The sequence below is a fragment of the Corythoichthys intestinalis genome, chromosome 7, assembly GCF_030265065.1.
Source record: "Corythoichthys intestinalis isolate RoL2023-P3 chromosome 7, ASM3026506v1, whole genome shotgun sequence".
NCBI classification, from domain to species: domain Eukaryota; kingdom Metazoa; phylum Chordata; class Actinopteri; order Syngnathiformes; family Syngnathidae; genus Corythoichthys; species Corythoichthys intestinalis.
In genome coordinates this window covers 20,876,598-20,883,778 of record NC_080401.1, presented here as the reverse complement: position 1 = coordinate 20,883,778, position 7,181 = coordinate 20,876,598, and the positions used below count along the sequence as shown (strand labels likewise).

Sequence of the window (7,181 nt, the reverse complement as noted above, 5' to 3'; positions counted from 1 at the left end):
TTACACATTCAGGTTTACAGGTTTTGACCTCCTTTCTTTATTGCATTTTATTCAATGGTCACTTAAGTGGTTAAATGGCATTCTAATTTTAAGAAAGGGAAATAGAAACACGTTTTTTTTTTTTGTATAAATACAATTTGCTCAATCTAGTCATCTATATTAATTATAGTTCACAAATTTTGCGTGTTTAAAATAAATCCTGATGCATAAGGAATGTTCACACCCAATTAAATCAATTACTAATTGGCTATGCAGGTTTTTCATGGGGAGAAATAAAATATGAGATCTCAGAACCCACTTAAACATGCTTTAAGTTTGGGCTATTTGAAGAATTGTGATCCTCAAACATTTTAATTACCATTAATGTCTACATGGAGGTTGAAAACTGGAGGAGAGGCAAAAATTACCCCAAGATACCCCCTAAAATATTTTGACTATTTTTTGATTGATCGCACCCATCCTACCCACACGCCCCATCTCCTGCAGCCGCCGATGAAGATGATGAACAGAAGAGGCGCACTCCCTTCCCTTTGTGGTGTACAGCCAAGTGAGGAGGCGCTTCGGCTGGCGTCCTGGGCCAATGGCACACGACGCAGCTTGGTCGCAGTGTGCGCGCCTGGCCAATGGCGCACGCCCCCCTGCTCACATGACGCCTTTCTATATGTTGGCTCTCCTCTCAGTGCTCAATAGCGAACAGCCCAGGCATCATTGCAGACTTGACACCGGCAAAATCGGACGGTCAGCATCTACGTTGTGCAATGACAATGTATGTGCTTTGCAAAAAAAAAAAAAAAAAAAAAAAATGAAGGTGTGCACCGGCCACATGATGACTCTCACTGCCGAGGAAGGACACACTTTTTCCGCAAGCAGACGGCCGGAGGAGACACGGGGGCGAGACATAAACGCCCATAAGTTGCTGAAATTAACCGTAAGTAAAACATTTGATGTTTTTTTATTATAATGAAGCATATCTACACTGACCTTAAAAATAACAATTATCTCTATCAGCAATTTAGTCTCTTGCTCTAGTTGATATGGTACTTTTTGCGCTAAAGGCGTATGCATTCAGAGAAATTAAACATACTGTAATTGTTGTACAATTAAAAAAAAATGGCACGTCTTCTTGTCATGTCATTGTCACCTCTCTTTGTGCACCCACATGATTTTGTTTCTTTGTGATATATGCGGGGATGTGGGGGGTGGTGGGGTGTCTATCTCCTCAGCCCATAGCATGAAATATAGATAAAAAGCACGCGGTAAACTCGATGACCCGAGCCTGGCTGTCTGGCTGGCTGGCTGTGCACCCGCTTCACAAGGCTCAATGAGGACAATTAGGGAGGGGGGCTGGTGTGGCCAGAGGGGGAAAAATGAGTTCTTAAAGGACTCCATAAACAGGGCTGTACTTCACTTCAACCCTCAGGGCAGGATAAGGGAGGACAGTCCATAACCTCGTTGAGGCGCTGGACTACCTCAGTAAACAGCCCTATAAATACATAAAAATGGAAACATACTTTTTTTCTGGTGGAGGGGAAAAAATGTGAGATACATTTTCAGTCAAAACACGCTTGACTGACTTCAGTCCATTTTCCAGCAGCACAACATTCCCTTCACCCCCACCGTCACCAGTACCGCACCCTAGAGAGGTCATGTCACTCCCAGAACCTCTTTATTGATGTGAAATTGGTGGGGTCACACCTCTGTGCGGTGGGGGTGTAGAATTGATGTACATTTTAAAGTCTAGCCTAAAAAATGCGTTCCTGAATGTGCGCTTTTTTTCGCCCTGCACCATCACAGGGAAAGAAAGGCATGCAGGACTAAAGCCATTTTGATGTTTTAAAAGGCGTCATATGGTTTTAATTAAGACCTATAAAATGTGTCTGCCCTATTCTCGAAGGCACCACTGAGGAGTTACAAAGAAGGGGGGCTTACATATTAAAAAAGGAACGCAACACAGAATGTCACTTAACCGAAGATCTTATCAAATTTTGATGAATCTACTTGTTCCCTTCCCTGCACCCTTCTCATCCCTCCCTTTCTTGATGCCGATGGTATGTAGGCAACCCTCTTATTCCTTCTGTGTTGGAGTACATCCCCCACCACTACCACCACACAAACGCCATCACCCTCAACTTAACTACAACCTACAGTTGCTCCAACCATCAGACACCTGAAGGCTAAACATAATGATCACGCGATGCTCCAGTCCACCGGAAACACACGCAAATCTTTAATTTTACCCTTTCCTATTCTTTTTATATCCTCCAGCTGGCCCTGGCTCATGTCCTTGCCTGTACTTGAGGCACGCAATGTTATTTAGGAGTTACTGCTCATGTGGTAGGGATGTGCAGTTTACACACTACTGCTGTTTTTGTGTAGACTACAATGGAATTGCGAGAATAGGGACTCAGACCTACCATGAATAGGTAATTTCTGTGAAAAAACTGACACCCCTCTAAAAGTGGTTACAATTGCCTATGCTGTTGTTAACACTTTTCAGCATATACTACAAACTGTACTGTAATTCTAAAAAAAAAACAAAAACAAAAAAAAACTAGTAACATTTGAAACTGCATTTAAAAAATTCTATGCCTTTAAAAATACAGTAAACTACTTAGCTAGCTGCAAAGCAGTCAGATGCACATCAACAATTCAGATGCTGAAGATAAAGAATTACTGTCGCAGTGCAGACTTGCATAAAACGATTAAACACTGCACAGTAAAGTATACAAGTTACATTAGTGGTGCCAATGCTTGTTAGGTGGTCGATGTTGGTGGGAAGTTTTTACTGTCCCAAAGTGGAGGATATAACCATAACACGAATTGAGGGTTGTAGGTAGATTTAGCTGTGTTTACACTCAGCTGTTGTTTATTTTGTTGGTTGTGAGTTTCATTATAGTTGAGAAAAACTATTGTGATTCAAATCATCTGCAGCAAACATGGGCACCACGATTTTATCTGGTCTCTCCGACTTACTGTCAATCACAAATCTAGGTTTGGGCCGAACAATTTTAGGCAAAATCAAGATGCGATTTTTCTTGGTGGTTTTAGGTTTTTTAACGAGCGATTTTTCTTCAAATCACACTTAAGTGAAAAAAAATTCACTCTGTAGTCACATGAACATGAGAAGACCCATTAACATGAAACTGTAATAAGATATTTTTTTAACCTATAGGTGTTGTAACTTTTGTACTAATGTACATACATGTAATGCAGATATAGCTAATATAGCTAATAATATAAATAGCGTTTTTTTTTTTTTTTTTTTTAACTTTCTTTTTCATTGGTAACTGCTTTAAATGGTCACTGAGGGCTAACAAATACAATATATGTATAGTCTCAGCAATGCTGAATTGATTCAAAAAATATATGTTCTCTCTTTTTGCTCAGTCAGTGTCGCCTATGTAACTTGCTTGTCAGAGGTGTAGTTTTTTTCAGAAATATAGACAAAGTTTAGTTGTTTTGAAAAGAATAAAAAACCTTTACTGGCCATCTCAGGATCATGTTGTCTGATATCACGATTACGATCCAAAAACGATGAATCATTCTTCTGTGGTGCAATTGTTCGATTTGTGATCAGATGAAATCGCAAAAGTTTTTGAGCAAGTGAGCGCAAAGTGAGTGCTTGTTTAGGCAACTTCTACCTTCTTCTTCAACCCATAGAGCTTTAGCGTTTTTGTTGGCGTATTTACAGCCGACAGTCATTTATTTTACTGTGTTCCTTTCATGTATTGAACGTTTGCTTTTACTCAGTGTATGTTTTGTGATGTCTCTTTGCATTGGGCCAAGAGCTGTAACGGAATTTGGTTGTGCTCTGCATGATGACAAATAAAGATTTTATTCTTTCAATTTTATGTCTCAATTAAAGAAATACTAGAATACAATAAATGCCATAAGTACGTTTGGCAATATTCTTTTACAGTATGTTACAGAAAATTTAAAATGACTATCAATGTTTCCAGAATAACCCCGCCCCCCCAAAAAATATGAATAGGTGAATTCTCGAATGCCGAACCGCGATTATGTGGGGGTCCGCTTTACATAAATGTTAGATGAAGGACGGCTGACTCACACAGCTGCAGCAGACATTCACAGAGAAACATCAAAGACTTCTGTGTGTAAGTGCGTTTGCATTTTTAGGTGTATGCTTGTTTCTTTGAGCAATGTTCTACTTGGAACCTCTTTTTTAATTTCATGTTATTTTGTCCAAAAGATTAATATATAAAATGTCGGCTTTGCATTGTGTTCTATTTTCATGTTCACTGTATATGAACTCAGGAAGATGTCACCAACTTCCAGAATAAAACAAAATGTTGGTCAGATTCTTGCATTTGATTGCATTTGATTCTTGCGTTTTTTAATAAGACCTCCGATCGCTGGCTCCCACATCGCCACTTCGCTCAGGAGGCCGGGGGCTTTCAGCTGGGGGGCTGAAAGTTGTTTCTGAAGTTGCGCAGAAAGCAATGCGAATTATAATAATAGGGGACTGTATCAAAAATCCATCAACACACATTCATTTTGACTTCTTCAAGAGCATCTTCCGTTAGAAAAAGTCATACAGTTTGAAGTGTTGGTTAGGGATTACATCATTCGCATGCTGCCGCATTTGTGTGATAATTAGACAGAATATTTCATGGAAAAAGCTAGTTAAATCCAAAAACATACATGCATGCATACATGTAGGTCTGTCACTATCAAATATTTTTAGAAACACTTGTTATATCTATCATTCTATTTATTGATCAAATAATCGGCTTCATAATTCCTTTTCTGTGCGCTTATCCTCACAAGGGTCACGCGGGTGCTGGACTCAATGCCTGTTAAATGTGGGCAGTAGGTGTGGTACACCCTGAAGTATTTGCCAGCCAATCGCAGAGCACAAGGAGACAAACAACCATTCACAGACACAATCATACTTAGAGACAATTTGGAGTGCTCAATCAGCCTGCCATGCATGTTTTTGGAATGTGGGAGGAAACTGGAGAACCCGGATAAAACCCACACAGGCACAGGGAGAACATGCTGGAGCTCAGAAGTGAACCCTTGATTTCAGATTTGTGAGGTAGACGTGCTAACTAGTGCCTCCCTGGGTTCCTATTAATAAATATAATAATTCACTATCTGCTACAGGTACAGCTGAATTACCATGATTTGCCAAATAGTGTTAAATTAAATTACTATTATCTGTTACGTAACGTGATTATGATTCCCTTACTGGCTTTATCGGTAAAATGTCAGAACATAGTTAAAAGTCTTTATTATCAACATAATTAATTGCTTTTATTGAGGGCTACAGAAATTAGCTGTTTATTCTAAGAGGCTCATAAATTTGGACATTATTATGCTAAATTTAGGCTCAAAACAATTCACTGCAATCGTTGTAGATTTGATAATCGATAAGTCATCGGTTAATCGATTAATGCTGACAGCCCCAGATGCATTCATACATACACTTATACAATAATTATGATCGATAAAGTCCATAGCTGATGCCCGTAGTAAACTTGGATAGCTTCCAGAACTCCCGTGACATTTGTAATGATAAGCAGTACAGAAAATGTTTTAAAAGCTCCATAACCTCCTCAAAACACATGTTATCCAGTCTGTTGCAGCTGTAAAAAAAAAACAAAAAAAAACTACATTGATGCTATTGATCCAAACATTGACAGTTTTAGTAAACATGTTTGTTAGAGGATTTCGAGTTTCCAAAACAGCGTAATCTTGTCGTACGTGACAAGTATAGAAAAATGTGCAAAGTGTTCCAGTCGCAATCTTGACATGTATTTGTGGGCTTGCTGCGAGCTGACTTGTGTGTCGTGGCGTCAAGGAGATTGAGGATATCTCTTCCTCCGTTGCAACCCTTTGAAGGGGGAAGTAATAAAAAGTTCAATGGGTGCAACAAGCTGTTCTTCCCTCCTACACTTTGAGGCTTTCTACCTGGAGATGAATAGGAGGCCCCTCCATAACGAAGGGGGAAAAAAAAGAACATTTTATTGAAGCCTTAGCATGTGGGGGGATGCTCTTGCAATTTATAGACACTTGGTGTGAAATAGTCTAATGCAAATCAGCACGGCTGCATTTGGGGAAAAAAAAAAAAATCTTCCTTCCATTCAAAAAAAATTGCTCAGAATTACCAAGGAAAAAAACAAACAAATTACACAACCACTCAGTTTAAGTAGCTCAAATGTGAAAAGTCCTGTTAAAAACCTCAATGCAGTGAAATAGTGCCTTCCAAGTGTATTGGTACAACCTCCATGTTAATGACTTTGGACAATCACAAAGACACAGATTAGGATTTTCAATAACCAGATTTATGTGTGAAGGGGTGAAGTCATGGTCAGTGCAGAGTCATTCAATTACCACCGTGCCCTTTCCTGGGAAAAGTCCCCAGCCGTGAAGAGGTTAATTGTTTTAAAATCTCCATCCACGGGGAGAAAATGGACAAATGGAACGGCATTTGAGGGTCGGATAATTGGGCCGACTATGGATTACTCCAACAATTCCAAAAGAAAAAGGTGGAGGTGGAAATGCAAGGAAGCAGGGTGAAAGAGCTGCGTTGTGTGAACCCGCCACAGGAGTTGCCTGGTCCTCACAGGGAGAGGGAGCTCTCCATTCCTGTTTACCCCACAGGATGACCCTTGACCCCACACATGCCCCTCATTGCTCCAGGTGCAAGGCCTCTCTGCTCTGTAGCTGCCACAAAGACAAGCAAGTTAATTTTTCACACTGTGAGCACAGGAGGATAAAAACGCATATCCGTTTCACTGTTTTGCTCCTTGATTCGTTTTTCATGCACAGCTTAACGTCTGTTATTCATTCATTCATATTCTCCACCGCATATCCTTTAACGTCTGCTAGCAAATCAAAACACTTTTTGTCTTTTCAAAAATGTTCGCTCTTCTGGAAAATGGATTTGACGTCTTTTAAAAAGGGGTTGAAAAAGCCTGGTGATTTGACATCGTGCAATAATCACAGGAGTGCTAATCAGAAGCATGTCCTGTATAATTACTGCAGTGTTTGATAACAGCAACGCAAATCACCTCAGGCCATTAGTGAAAGTTTCCTTGCACTATTAATAAGTGTTAATAAATTTCAAGAAGACGTGGGAGGAGCAAGCCCTTTGTATGGCCCACTGGTTAAAGCATTCTGAGGTTAATGAACTAATCTTCATACTTGCTGCTTCC

The 7,181-nt window shown here is 39.9% G+C and overlaps 1 long non-coding RNA gene across 4 annotated transcripts in view; it reads left to right on the top strand.

Annotated features, from left to right (window-relative positions):
* The first annotated feature begins 669 nt into the window (after positions 1-669).
* LOC130918917 (uncharacterized) overlaps positions 670-7,181 on the top strand; it is a 41,197-nt gene continuing 34,685 nt past the window's right edge. For 2 of the 4 annotated variants that reach the window (XR_009063854.1, XR_009063857.1), the window contains exon 1: positions 671-928. This is a non-coding gene — a long non-coding RNA (uncharacterized LOC130918917). Of the gene's footprint in view, positions 929-7,181 lie in introns of all 4 variants that reach the window. The other 2 variants (XR_009063855.1, XR_009063856.1) reach the window with 2 other exon arrangements.